General features: G+C 47.1%; 1 long non-coding RNA gene across 1 annotated transcript; it reads right to left on the bottom strand.

The window, feature by feature from the left end:
* Nucleotides 1-11,421: 11,421 nt before the first annotated feature.
* On the bottom strand, nt 11,422-13,686 carry LOC103646855 (uncharacterized). Its single transcript, XR_562484.4, has 3 exons — nt 13,378-13,686; nt 13,169-13,235; nt 11,422-11,591 (listed from the first exon to the last, which is right to left on the bottom strand). It is a non-coding gene; the product is annotated as an uncharacterized lncRNA (long non-coding RNA).
* Between the last annotated feature and the right edge of the window lie 221 nt (nt 13,687-13,907).

Raw genomic sequence — 13,907 nt, 5'->3', positions numbered from 1 at the left:
TATAAAGCATACTACGAGCAAATTTGAATTTTTCATTCTCTAAGTTATGCTCGGCAATTTTAGCATCTAATTTTGCTATATGATCATTTTGTTGTTTAATTAAAGTCATGTGATCATGAATAGCATTAATGTCAATATCTCTACATCTAGTACAAATAGATACATGCTCAACGATAGATGTAGAGGGTTTGCAAGATTTTAATTCTATAACCTTAGCATGTAATATGTCATTTTCACTTCTAAGGTTAGAAATAGTAATATTGCAAACATCAAAATCTTTAGCCTTAGTAATTAATTTTTCATTTTCATTCTTAAGGCTAACAAGAGATAAGTTCAATTCTTCAATCTTAGCAAGTAAATCATCATTATCATTTCTAAGATTGGGAATTGAAACATTACAAACATGAGAATCAACCTTAGCTAATAAATTTGAATTCTCATTTTAAGGTTGTCTATAGTCTCATGGCAAGTGCTTAGCTCACTAGACAAATTTTCACATTTTTCTACTTCTAGAGCATAAGCATTTTTAACCTAAACATGTTTCTTATTTTCCTTAATTAGGAAGTCCTCTTGGGAATCCAAAAGGTCATCCTTTTCATGAATAGCACTAATTAATTCATTTAATTTTTCCTTTTGTTCCATGTTAAGGTTGGCAAAAAGAGAGCGCAAGTTATCTTCCTCATCACTAACATTTTCATCACTAGAGGATTCATATCTAGTGGAGGATTTAGATTTAACCTTCTTCTTTTTGTCGTCCTTTGCCATGAGGCACTTGTGGCCGACGTTGAGGAAGAGAAGTCCTTTGGAGACGGCGATGTTGGCTGCGTCCTCGTCGTCGGAGGAGTCGCTAGAGCTTTCGTCGGAGTCCCACTCCCAACAAACATGGGCATCGCCGCCCCTCTTCTTGTAGTATTTCTTCTTCTCCTTTCTTCTCCCCTTCTTGTCGTCGCCCCGGTCACTATCACTAGATATAGGACATTTTGCAATAAAATGACCGGGCTTACCACATTTGTAGCAAACCTTCTTGGAGCGGGGCTTGTAGTCTTTCCCCCTCCTTTGCTTGAGGATTTGGCGAAAGCTTTTGATGACAAGCGCCATTTCCTCGTTGTCGAGCTTGGAGGCGTCGATGGGTGTTCTACTTGATGTAGACTCCTCCTTCTTCTCCTCCGTCGCCTTGAATGCGACGGGTTGAGCTTCGGACGTGGAGGGATCATCAAGCTCGTTGATCTTCCTCGAGCCTTCGATCATGCACTCAAAACTTACAAAATTCCTGATTACTTCCTCGAGAGTCATTAGTGTATATCTAGGGTTGCCACGAATTAATTGAACTTGAGTAGGGTTAAGAAAAATAAGTGATCTTAAAATAACCTTAACCATTTCATGGTCATCCCATTTCTTGCTCCCGAGGTTGCGCACTTGATTCACCAAGGTCTTGAGACGGTTGTACATGTTTTGTGGCTCCTCCCCTTTGAGAAGCCGGAACCGACCGAGCTCCCCCTCGATCGTCTCCCGCTTGGTGATCTTTGTGAGCTCATCTCCTTCGTGTGCGGTTTTGAGCACATCCCAAACCTCCTTGGCGCTCTTCAACCCTTGCACTTTGTTATACTCCTCTCTACTTAGAGAGGCGAGGAGTATTGTTGTTGCTTGAGAGTTGAAGTGCTCGATTTGGGCCACCTCATCCTCATCATAGTCTTCATCCCCTACGGATGGTACCTGTGCACCAAACTCAACAACATCCCATATACTTTTGTGGAGTGAGGTTAGATGAAATCGCATTAAATCACTCTACCTAGCATAATCTTCACCATCAAATGTTGGTGGTTTGCCTAATGGGACGGAAAGTAAAGGTGTATGTTTAGAAATGCGAGGGTAGCGTAGGGGAATCTTACTATACTTCTTGCGCTCTTGGCGCTTAGAAGTGACGGACGCCGCGTCGGAGCCGGAGGTGGATGTTGATGAAGAGTCGGTCTCGTAGTAGACCACTTTCCTCATCTTCTTTTTCTTGTCCCCACTCCGACGAGGCTTGTGAGAAGAGGATTTTTCCTTCTTCTCTTTGTGTGAAGAAGATTTATTCTCCTTCCCTTTGGAGGAGTCCTTCTTCTTCTCCTTCCCTTTGGAGGATTCTTTCTTCTCCTTCCTCTTGGTGCGGGACTCTTCCGATGAAGTGCTCCCGTGGCTTGTAGTGGGCTTTTCACCGGTCTCCATCTCCTTCTTGGCGTGATCTCCCGACATCACTTCGAGCGGTTAGGCTCTAATGAAGCACCGGGCTCTGATACCAATTGATAGTCGCCTAGAGGGGGGGTGAATAGGGCGAAACTGAAATTTACAAATAAAAACACAACTACAAGCCGGGTTAGCGTTAGAAATAAAAACGAGTCCGCGAGACAGGGTGCAAAACAAATCTCAAGCAAATAAGGAGTGTGACACAAGGATTTGTTTTACCGAGGTTCGGTTCTTGCAAACCTACTCCCCGTTGAGGTGGTCACAAAGACCGGGTCTCTTTCAACCCTTTCCCTCTCTCAAACTGTCCCTCGGACCGAGTGAGCTTCTCTTCTCAAATCACTTGGGAATCAAACTTCCCGCAAGGACCACCACACGATTGGTGTCTCTTGCCTCAATTACAAGTGAGTGTTTGATCACAAGAAAGAATGCGAAAGAAAAGAAGCGATCCAAGCGCAAGAGCTCAAATGAACACTACAAATCACTCTCTCTAGTCACTAAGCCTTTGTGTGGAGTTGGGAGAGGATTTGATCTCTTTTGGTGTGCTTTGCAATGAATGCTAGCTCTTGTATAGTGGTTGGAAGCTAGAAAACTTGGATGCAATGAATGGTGGGGTGGTTGGGGTATTTATAGCCCCAACCACCAAACATGACCGTTGGTGGAGGCTGTCTGTCGTATGGTGCACCGGACAGTCCGGTGTACACCGGACATGTCCGGTGCGCCAGCCACGTCACCAAAGCCGTTGCGATTCGACCGTTGGAGTTCTGACTTCTGGGCCCGCCTGGATGTCCGGTAGCGCACCGGACATGTACTGTAGAGTGTCCGGTGCGCCAGCATGGGCGTGCCTGACTTCTGCGTGCTCTGGCGCGCATTAAATGCCATTGCAGGTGACCGTTGGCGCGAAGTAGCCGTTGCCCCGGAGTTGCACCGGATAGTCCGGTGTACACCGGATATGTCCGGTGAATTATAGCGGAGCAGCCGTTTCGATTTTCCGAGGCTGCCAAGTTCCAGAGCCGCGTTCCTTTGGAGCACCGGACACTGTCCGGTGTACACCGAACAGTCCGGTGAATTATAGCGCGCCGGCTCTGAAAATTCCCGAGGCTGAGGAGTTCAGCGCGGAGTCCCCTGGGGCACCGGACAGGTACTGTAGAATGTCCGATGGTGCACCGGACATGTCCGGTGCGCCAGACCAGGGCACACTACGGTATGTTTTTAGCTCTCCATTTTGAACCCAACTTTGGTCTTTTTAATTGGCTTGTTGTGAACCTTTGACACCTGTATAACTTATAAACTAGAGCAAACTAGTTAGTCCAATTGTTTGTGTTGGGCAATTCAACCACCAAAATTAATTAGGGACTAGGTGTAAGCCTAATTCCCTTTCATAAATCCTTGAGACCGCAGACAGAGTCACCCGAAGGAAGACCATTAGAATGTGCGAAGTCAGATGGAATCACCACTCTGAGGAAGAAGCAACCTGGGAGCGTGAAGATGATTTGATGGCCAAATACCCTGAGCTCTTTGCTGGCCAACCCTGAATCTCGAGGGCGAGATTCTTTTAAGGGGGATAGGTTTGTAACACCCCGAATTTCGAGTTGAATTTTTTCTTTCCCTATCGCTCGCTAAATTCGGGCGTTACCCCTCTTTCCCATTTCTTTTCGCTAAAACCTCACCCATCTTCAAAACTTTAAGTCATGTGATAATAGTAAACCCTAGAGTTATTTTCTTTGATTTGCTGCACCATGCCGAACCACGCATCTTTTTGATTGACGGAAAGTGTGAAAGCATTCATCTAGAAAAAATAGATATTAGAAAAAGAAAATCTTTTCTTTTCTCTCCCCTCCCTCTCCTCCCCTTTTTGGCCCAGCCCCCCACTTGGCGCGCGGCCCAGCTGGCCAGCCAGCCCAACTGGCCTTGCCCCCTCTCCCCTCCCCCTCCCTCGCGCCGTGGGCCGGCGATGCCGCGACCCACCTCGCCCCCTCGCGCCCCCCTGCTTTGGGCCCAGGAGGCGGCCCAGCCGCACCCCTCTCCCGTGTCCCCCGCGCGCAGCGCGCGGCGGTTACGCCCGCTGCCGCCTCTCCCCCTGCGGGCCCCGCCTGTCATCCCTCTCCCCTTCCCCCCAAACCTCTCTCTCCCTCGCGCACGATCCCCACCCCCTCGCCTGCGCAGCCCCCTGCCCGACTGGCGCCGCCCTCGCCCCTCCCCGCGTGGTAAGCCCCTCCCCCTCTCCTCCCCGTCTTCCCCCTCCCCTCCCCCGCTCGGCGCGCGCCCCGGCCATGGCGGCTTGCGCGCAGCCATGGCGGCCCGCCGTGGTGCGCGGCCCGGCCTCGACCCCGCCCGGCGCGGCGTCCTCGCCCCGCCTGGCGAGCCCCCTGCCCCGACTCCGGCGCCCTGCGCGCGCCCGCGCGGCCCCCTGCCCCGGCGCGCTCGCGTCTGCACGCCCCGGCGAGCCCCCGGCGCGGCGCCCTGCACGCGCGCTCCTACCCCCTGGTCCCGTTCCCCTGCCCCGGCCATGGCAGCCCGACCTCGCCGGCTATGGTGCGTGGCCATGGCTCGCTCGCCTCGGCGTGTCCTGCTCGTGTCGTGTCGGCCCTGGCGCGGCCTCGAGCTCGGCCAGCGTGCCTATGGCGCGTGGCCTTGAGCTCGGCCAGCGTGTGGCCCCGCGCGTTCGGCCCCGACATGGTCCCATTGTCGCTCGCAGCGCGCAGCGCGACCCGTGTGCAACTCGGCTCCGACGTGTGCACGGCTAGTTCGCGGCCGTTAGCGCGGCCTTGCGCGCGCATGCTCGCGTGGTGCGCGCAGTGCTTTGGCACGGCTCGCCGTGCTCTCGTCTACCCCTAGACGTGCCCGTCTACCCCCCTATATTTTATGCGCGCTCATCACGTTGTTCATGTTAATGAAATAGGAAACTCAATTTAGAAATTGGTTATGTTAGTTAATTCATATAGTTAATCGTCTATCTCATTTAATGTTGATCATCTGAAAGTGGTTATGTTTCTATTAGTGCATGTGACTAATCCTTATTATTGGAGCTAAGTGGAACTAGAGTACGTAACGCCTAGTTATCCGTCTACCCGTAATGCACCTCGAGCATAAGCTTTAACCCCTGCGAGACCTTCCCCCGTCTCTTTCTAACCATGGTAAATGCAATATCGTATGTCATATTCTATGCATGTTTAATCTACTTGTTCTCTTGTATGGTGTACTGTTTGTTTCCTAATTCGAATGGATGGATGTATGTATGTTTGCACTCGCATAGAGAACGATCCGGTTGAAGAACCCGAAGAACTCACAGGAGAAGCCCCTGAGCAGCAGTCGGTTGGTGGAGGCAAGTGTCCCTTGACCTATCTCTGTCCTATTCGATCATTCTTTAATTCACCTCCCGCATTACACATTTATACCTAAGGATTGACTAGCTTTGTTATCCATGTCCTTGTTTACCTATTTGGGTTGGATTATTATTGCTTAGTCTTATGCTATTGCTCAACTCTAATCAATGAACATGATGAGAATGATCAATGATATGCTGTTTTCCCTCTTCTTATTATGATGTTATACTTGTGGCCTTTAAGGGGGCTCGAGCGGTTTCTCGAGTGCCTCTCCGTAAGGACCTGTTCGTTGGATGACCGCCCGGGAAAACTGTGCAACCATGAGGGTGGAATGGGGTGCCCTTAGCTGAATAATTAGAGGATCCGGGGTGTAGTTCGCTTCGCCGTCGTGTCGTCAATGGGGCTCGGTGTATGCGGCTCGTTCTGCCAAGGTTGATTTGTCCCTTGGGGAGGAGTGCGGTACATTTAGGAAACCTAACGGGCGGCTACAGCCCCGGGGAATCTTTGTAAAGGCTACGTAGTGAGACCCTGCCTACTCACCTTGGGAGTGTTCAAGGGTCCGTACAACCCGAGGCAAAAAGGGAATCAACGGCTCATGGGTAAAGTGTGCAACCTCTGCAGAGTGTTATGAAACTGATATATCAGCCGTGCTCGCGGTTATGAGCGGCCAAGGGAGCTCCATTGATTAGTGGTACTTGATCAGAGATGTTCGGATTGCAGGTGACAATGAGACTGATGGTTCTTGGTTTTGACTCTGGTAATGGTAAGTGGTACTCTTTCCGTTTGGAAAGGAGGACGTTTGGGTTAATAACGTGGGTTAACTCTAAAACTTGGCTTTCTCTACTAGTAATAATAATCTGACCAACTAAAAGCAACTGCTTGACTTACCCTCCACATAAAGCTAGTCCACTACAGCCAAACATGACACTTGCTGAGTATGTGGATGTGTACTCACCCTTGCTCTACACACCAACCCCCCCTTCCCCAGGTTGTCCGCATTGCAACCACTGCTTAGGAGAAGATGAAGCCGTGGAAGGAGACTTCCAGGAGTTCCAAGACTACGACGAGTTCTAGGCGTGGGTTAGCGGCAACCCCCAGTCGGCTGCCTATGAAGGCCGCGTGTATCTACGTTTCGTTTTCGCACTTTGATTTACTGTAAAGACTATGTGGATGTCTCAGACATATGATGTAATTGACTACTATTTCCCTTTTTAATACTATTTGAGCACTGTGTGATGATGTCCATGTTATGTAACTGCTGTGTACGTGAATTGCTGATCCTGGCACGTACATAGTTCGCATTCGGTTTGCCTTCTAAAACTGGGTGTGACAGTTGTGCCAGCGCAGCACGTACCTCGGCGTCATAGCGTATGGCGCCGAAATGTGTTACCTCGGCGCCATAGGCTATGGCGCCGAGCAAAAGGTCCAAAAATGACATTAAATTTTTCTAGGGTCTAAACGTGATTTTTTTCCGAGAAAAAGCCAAAATACAAAACAACCGCTCTACCTGGCCTTCCGCGATGGCTGAGACTAGGGTTTTAGTGGCGGCACGACACGAGCGACCGCGACGGACAAGCGTCCCCATAGACGAGATCCATGGCGGAGCGCCATAAGAGCGTCTCCTCCGTGCCGCGCACTGTGGCTCGCGCGCGCCGCCGCTTGTGCCGCTCTTCAACCGCTGCTACCTACCCTGCTGCCCCTGCCTTGCAGGGAACCCGGTGTTCTTCGTCGCCGACGACCGCGTCCTCTGCTGCGGCCTCGGCATGCTCCACTTCTTCATGCGCGACTCCCCCTTCCAGCCGGCGGACCGCGCTGTCGTCTCCTCCTCGTCCCCGTTCTCCGCCGGCGCGAGCAGGCCGTCGTGCACGCGTCGGAGCCTTGACGTCGTCCAGGCCTCGCGCTGGATCGAGTTCTGGAGCGACGCCGCGTCCGACCGCTGCCACCGCGACTCATCGTCCTTAGAAGCATCCACCGCCTCGTCGTCGTCCTCCTCCTTAGGATGCTCATCGCCACCTTGGCGGCCAACCCCGCGGTGGGTCGATAGCTACCTCGACGAGCTGGGGTCAATGCTGAAGAAAGGGGGCTGGAGGGACCGTGAAGTGGACGAGATGGTCGAGGGTACCGCCTCCGGGTTCTTGGACGACGGCGAGGAGGCCCCAACACCCAACTCCAAGGCTATCCTCGACGCGCTGGTCCTCAAGACCGACCCCCGAGGACGTGTCGGACGTGCTGGGACTCATTTACGATGTTTTGATTCGCATTATACGCTTAAATTTACCCGACCAGAATCCACTCACTGTCGTACGCGCGCGATTTTTACGCTGTAATTCGGGCTCCATTCATCGTTACGAAATAGATCGATGATTTATGCTAAAATTTGTACCTATTTACGTTGTTTTGGTTCACATTTTATGCTAAAATCATCTCGAGCCAGAACACACGCACGGTTGGATGTACACATTTTCACGCCTTAATTTTCGGCCCCATTCGCCGTACAAAACATATCTACGATTTACGCTAAAATTTGTACTCGATTATGCTATCGTACAGGAAAGGCTACTACAAAGTAACGTTAAAGTCTCAAAAGAATATTTCCTTCCTTAGTTTAATGCTTCTCAAACCGCAACATTGAGAATAAAGCGGTAACTGTCCCACATTTATCGCGATTTTACAACACTACTTTCCTAATCTCAAACCAACCCAGATCTACGCACACACTAGTCACGTATATACAATAGCATAAATGGTCTGACGTTGCAATATTGTATGGTTTATGCTGTTACTTTTCATGTTCTTATGCAGTCGTAAATACTGAACAAACTTGTAAAGTCGTCCCACGTGATTTGCGCGTTAGTAGATTCTTTATGCATTGTTTATGCACATTATTCAATCTATTTATCGCGGTATAAATGGTGGCGCATGCATAGGTGAACTGACTTTCCAGATTCGTTGCATGGTGTACGCAAATTCTATAATTCGGTTATACCAGCATAAATGCTGACACAATCACGCAGGGTGGTGGCATATCCGCGTTCTGGCTGGGGCTTCCCCTACTAATCGAAGCCCAGGGCTTCCATTACCTTGATCCTATATATATAACTAGTCGGTTACCCGTGCGTTGCGACGACTCCCAATAATACCCACGTAAATTATCCACCAAAAAATCTCAATGTTTTTTATTGATTGTATCCGCTCTTCGCATAATATTTTTTATAAACGCACAGTTACCATAGGCAGCAAATCAGAGATCCCATCTCTCTCCTCCCCCACTTCCAAGGTTTCATAGAGCATGAGGGGAAGGGAAGAGGCGGACATACCTGTTTGTTGCCGGAGAAGGACACGACGAATACCTGAGCATCTGGAGACGACATAGGTAGTATGCAGCTAGATATAGGGGTGGGCATTTTAAAACTGAAACCCGAACCCAAACCGAACCCGAATGGACCAAATTATTGGTTTATTTGGGTTTTCGGGTACGGGTTCGGTTCCTATATGTGCTATATTTCGGGGTATGAGTTTGGGTTCGGTTCCTAAGCTTTAAAACCCGAATAGACCGAATAACCCGAAATATAAAAAAGCTCTTAATATATGATGATATTATTATATGATTTATGAACTTATTAGCTAAAAATTGTGATATCATCTTAAAGATAGTATATATATCTCAGTATGCTATTTTTTATAGCCACTTGCTATAATAATAGTACTTCCAATTAATTATTAATTGTATATATTTTAACAAAAGATAATAGTCTCTCTACTATTTGAGTCTATTCGGTGGACCGAATAGACCGAACCGAAATTGTGGGTCTATTCGGGTTCGGTTCCTAAAATTATTTTGAAAATTTTGGTTCTCATTTTTGATAATCCGAAATTTCAAAAACCCGAATAGATATAACCGAAAATTACCCTAATAGACCGAATGCCCAACCCTAGTTAGATATATAGGGAGAGAGCACGCAAGCGGAGAAAGAAACCCAGCCAAAGCAGCTCCAAATCGAGAGGCACCTACACCAGGCGTCAATCCGAGAAGGGCGAGAGAATGTGAGTGTCTTCCTAGCTCTGGACTCGCCGAAGCAACACAACACTACCACCAACTCTATAACATATGCCGACTGCTGCCACGCTATGGGCTTTAGTTGTCCAATATCTTAGACCTGGACTCCTCATCGCCAAGATAACCTAAACGTGGCAGGCCTCCTCGATGGCATGCACGGAGAAAGGCCATGAGCATGGCCGACTCACGTCGTACCCGCGTCGACGAGCATTGGTCAGCTCGTGGCTGTGACCGTGGGCGGGGGCAGCAGGTTGGGAAGGAAGAACAGGGCGAAGGCCAGGAAGACGAACGGGATGTACGACGACGAAAACAATGGTGCGCGCATGATGTGAAACGTCCTCATGGACGTGCAATAGCCACTGCGCGAGTCGGTGTTGGGGCTGGTGTCGGACGAATACGGGGAGGAGGCGCATGCTCCTACGCCCTCTGCCGAGAACGGGTTGGCGCAGAGAGAGAAAAGAAGTAGGATGACAAACGAGGTGGTGGCAACTGAGGCGGGGACCATCATTATCGTGCGGAGGTATAGATGGTCAAATGGGCCGTGTCTAGCGAGCTGGCCCAAGGCACGACCCATTTAATAGTGCCTGGGCCAACTCAGCACGAGCGCCATGGCCCGTAGTGCTGGCCCAATTCGACACGATTATTTTTTTATTTTACAAAATATCATATCTACATATGTACAATTTATATTCATTCAATATTATAAACACCTAAGCATGATGTTCTACTGGTTAGACAGCTTCACCTAGTGTCTCCCACCCTTTTTCATCAGTGTGTGGGTTCAAACTCCACCTCCTGCACCGTTTTTTAACATTTTACGTTGAGTTGATTTGGAAGAAATGCAGTGATTTTTTTTAAAAATATGGCGCAGGATGATCGTTGAAACTTGTGCTTTAAGTATAGTAGAGATATAGATGGCCAAATGATCGGGCACGACCCATTTAATAATGCTTAGGCCAACCCAGCACGAGCGTCGTGCGATGCTTGGGCCGTAGCCTCGGTCCGTAGTGCTGGTCCGACCCGACACAATTATTTTTTTATTTTACAAAAAATCATATATACATATGTATAATTTATATTCAATATTATAAACACCTAATCATGATGTTCTACTGGTTAAACAGCTTTGTCCAACCAGGACGACCGTTGAAACTTGTGCTTTAAGTATAGTAGAGACATTTGGTCTTATTTTTTTTATATTTATCAAAATAATTAAGGTATCGCTCCACATTACGCTTTATCGCCTAAAAGATAAAAAGAGTCGATCGCTTAATATCGCCTTACCACCTCAATAATTATGTTAAAGATCAATTTATCTATTTTAGTCTCATTTAGTCCTTAAATTATCAAATGATGGGACTAAAACAAGGAATAAATTGTTTTAGTCTCTAGCCCCTCAAGGGGTAACTAAAAGGAACTAAACCATATTAATTCCATCTTTTGTCCCCCTTTATTTCAGTTGCACTAATGGCAGGATAATACTAATAGGTATTTTGGTCTTCTTATCATTCATTTAATGTTTTTAATACTTTTATGTCTAGTTTGTAAACCTCATTTTTCTAAGGGATTTCCATTTTCCCAAGAAAAACTAGTTCATTTTTCCTTGGTAAAATTGGAATCTATCGGGGAAACGGTGTTCCCACACAAAACTGGAGTCAATTCCTTCCATGCAGATTCCCTAGGGAGCATTGTCCGGCAGGGCTGCCCTACCCTGGTGCTCTTTGGAGCCACGGATCAACTGCCATGGATTAGCTGCCCTTTTAGAGCCACGGCTACAATGGATGTGTTCATCATCAAATCTCAAATAAAATAGAAATATTAAAAATCAATAAAATCAAACAGATTCAATAAAACACAACCCTTAAAATATGTATGCAGAAACAACTTTTTGCCATGGACATGGTAGGATTTTTTGATTCATGACAACAATGGCTTTGCTCATCATGACTTTCCTTTAAACATCTATTTAGCACCACAGAGCTCCATCCCTTGTCATGGAAATTTAAACCAAAACAGAATTTAGTTGGTCATGATTATATATAAACAAAACAAGAAACTTTAAACATAAGAGGACATAGATCACACATGCATGCATGTAGTGCAGCAGCGCAATGCTAGCTTGCAATGTAAGCAGCAACAACAAAACATGAAGCCATGCACTGATGCCATGGAAATCAAAGGAGCTATGTGATACATCATTGAAATCAGTAGCATCTGTCGATGAGACAACCTGCACTAAAGATTGAGCTCGATCAATGTGATAGCCAATCAAGTCCGGCAAATGGCATTTGCTTAGCACATCACAACACCGTCGTGGCCCATCTCTCCTATGTTAATGAACTAAGCAGGTAGCAGGTAAAGAGGTTCCCAAGTGATGACGACAAACTGAACTAGAACTATTGAAGCCCAACCACAGCAGCATTTAGGACCTCCCATATAATAAAGTTGTGATAAATGTGATTTTTCTGAATAAGACTAGAAACTTCCACACCAAGCAGACTGCATAAAGGTGCTAGTACTTTATACAACATAATAAAGGGTTGGTTAAAGAATTGGTTGAAGGACGAAATAAAGGATCAGAAAAATGTTCCCCATACTGCGAGAGGATTATGAGGCATCATGATCACATGAGGACCAAACTAAACTACCCAGCCACGAGCATTAGTAGAAAAAATCCATTTGTTTTCTTGGTTTTGCGATTAGTGGTCTTTCAAACTTGACAGGTACTAGTACTTTATACAGCATTACCAAAGCTAATACAAGTACTAGAATTAATCTAGAATTTTGGTTTCTAATATTATCTTTATTTATACATCTTTTGGTGGTTGCTTTCGCCTTTTGGGTCCTGGTTTGCGTGTGGAGGTGGGAGCTTGCATAATGAAGTCGAAGCTGCTACGTCAGGGATGTGGCTCGGCAACGATGAGTGGGGCGAACCCCTCCTCCATGGGCTAGTCTGATTCGAAGATGACGCATTTGGCGGAGGCGGGGTGGTGGATCAAGGTTTTGGAAGTCTCGTTGGTGAAGAATCGGAGTTGTTTCGAGTGGGGTGTCTCGTGGCTTGGCAACGATGACGCTCCGCAGTCTTCCTTCTCCTGTGCCGGTGTTTGTAATCGTCGTTGTGTTTCCTTTGGCCTTGTGCTGCCCATCTTAGGAGTCGGAGCTGCTCGTCACTTGTGTTGAGCTCAACAACGATGACTCAGGATGGGCATTGTGTGTGTGGGGTTGCTGTTGTCGGTTATTTGTGCGTCCTGTATAGGTTTTGGGCCCGGTTTCCCTTAAAACTAGGTAAATTCCTTTCTTCTTAATTGAGAGGTAGAGCTCCTGCCATTATGTTCAAAAAATATCTATACATCTGCAGATAATTCAATTTGTAATTCAGTTTGTAAAACTCCACATTCATTTTGTAAATTGCAAGAGTATAGCATGAGCTAATCACAACTCCAGAAGCATACTTGAACAAATGAATATCAAAACTCCAAGAGTATACTTGATTAAATATATAGATCACTGAGTATCCAATGTGTCCAGCGTGTTGGGGCTGTGTGTGCACGAGAGAGAGAAGTACCTTTGATCTTCTGAAAAAACTTCTTATGCTTGCACATGTTACATTGTATCACCTTCAGCAGATGGTTCTGCAAGAAACAAGCAAACAAATGAACTTTTTTGACGCCATGGGAGAGTCAGAGAGGAAAACCTAATGAATCAGCAAGGAAAGAACGAAAACATAGTCAATTTCAACTTTTTTGACACCACGGGTGAAAGAGATCCACTCACACTGATTTGGACTTTGTAGATCTCTTGCCGTCTTGATGAGGCTTTGCAAATCTCCTATGTTCGTGCTCTGCGTGAGGAAGATGGGGATCCAGTGCTCTGCACGAGGAAGAGGAGGGGGCTCTGGTGGTCTACACGAGGAAGATGAGGCCGTTGTCCGCGAACTAAGGCGGTGGGCGGCGACAGCTTGGAGAGGGAGAGGAAGTCACCATGCACAAGGAAGAGGAGGGGGCTCCGGTGGTCTGCACCCTGGTGTTACTAGAACTAAAACTTGACATGACATCATGTGCATTGGCATGATTGTGTTGTAATACACTTAGAATGCATTCACTAGGTTTAAGAAAACTCTAAATATGATGATGTGACTAGTAGTAAGTAGAGAGCTCCAGTTTGATCCCAAAAGTGAAATTTGTAATCTGGTTATATTTTGCCAAAAGTCAAAATATCAAACTTGTAGAGTTTTCCAAACCAAACAACTTTCATGTGTAGAGAATTCCAAGTTTTATAGCAAAAAGTGGAGAAAAGGCTGACAA

Source organism: Zea mays, chromosome 2, assembly GCF_902167145.1.
Source record: "Zea mays cultivar B73 chromosome 2, Zm-B73-REFERENCE-NAM-5.0, whole genome shotgun sequence".
NCBI classification, from domain to species: Eukaryota; Viridiplantae; Streptophyta; class Magnoliopsida; order Poales; family Poaceae; genus Zea; species Zea mays.
Note: the sequence above shows the minus strand (reverse complement) of the source record. Positions and strands in the feature narration are given on the sequence as shown.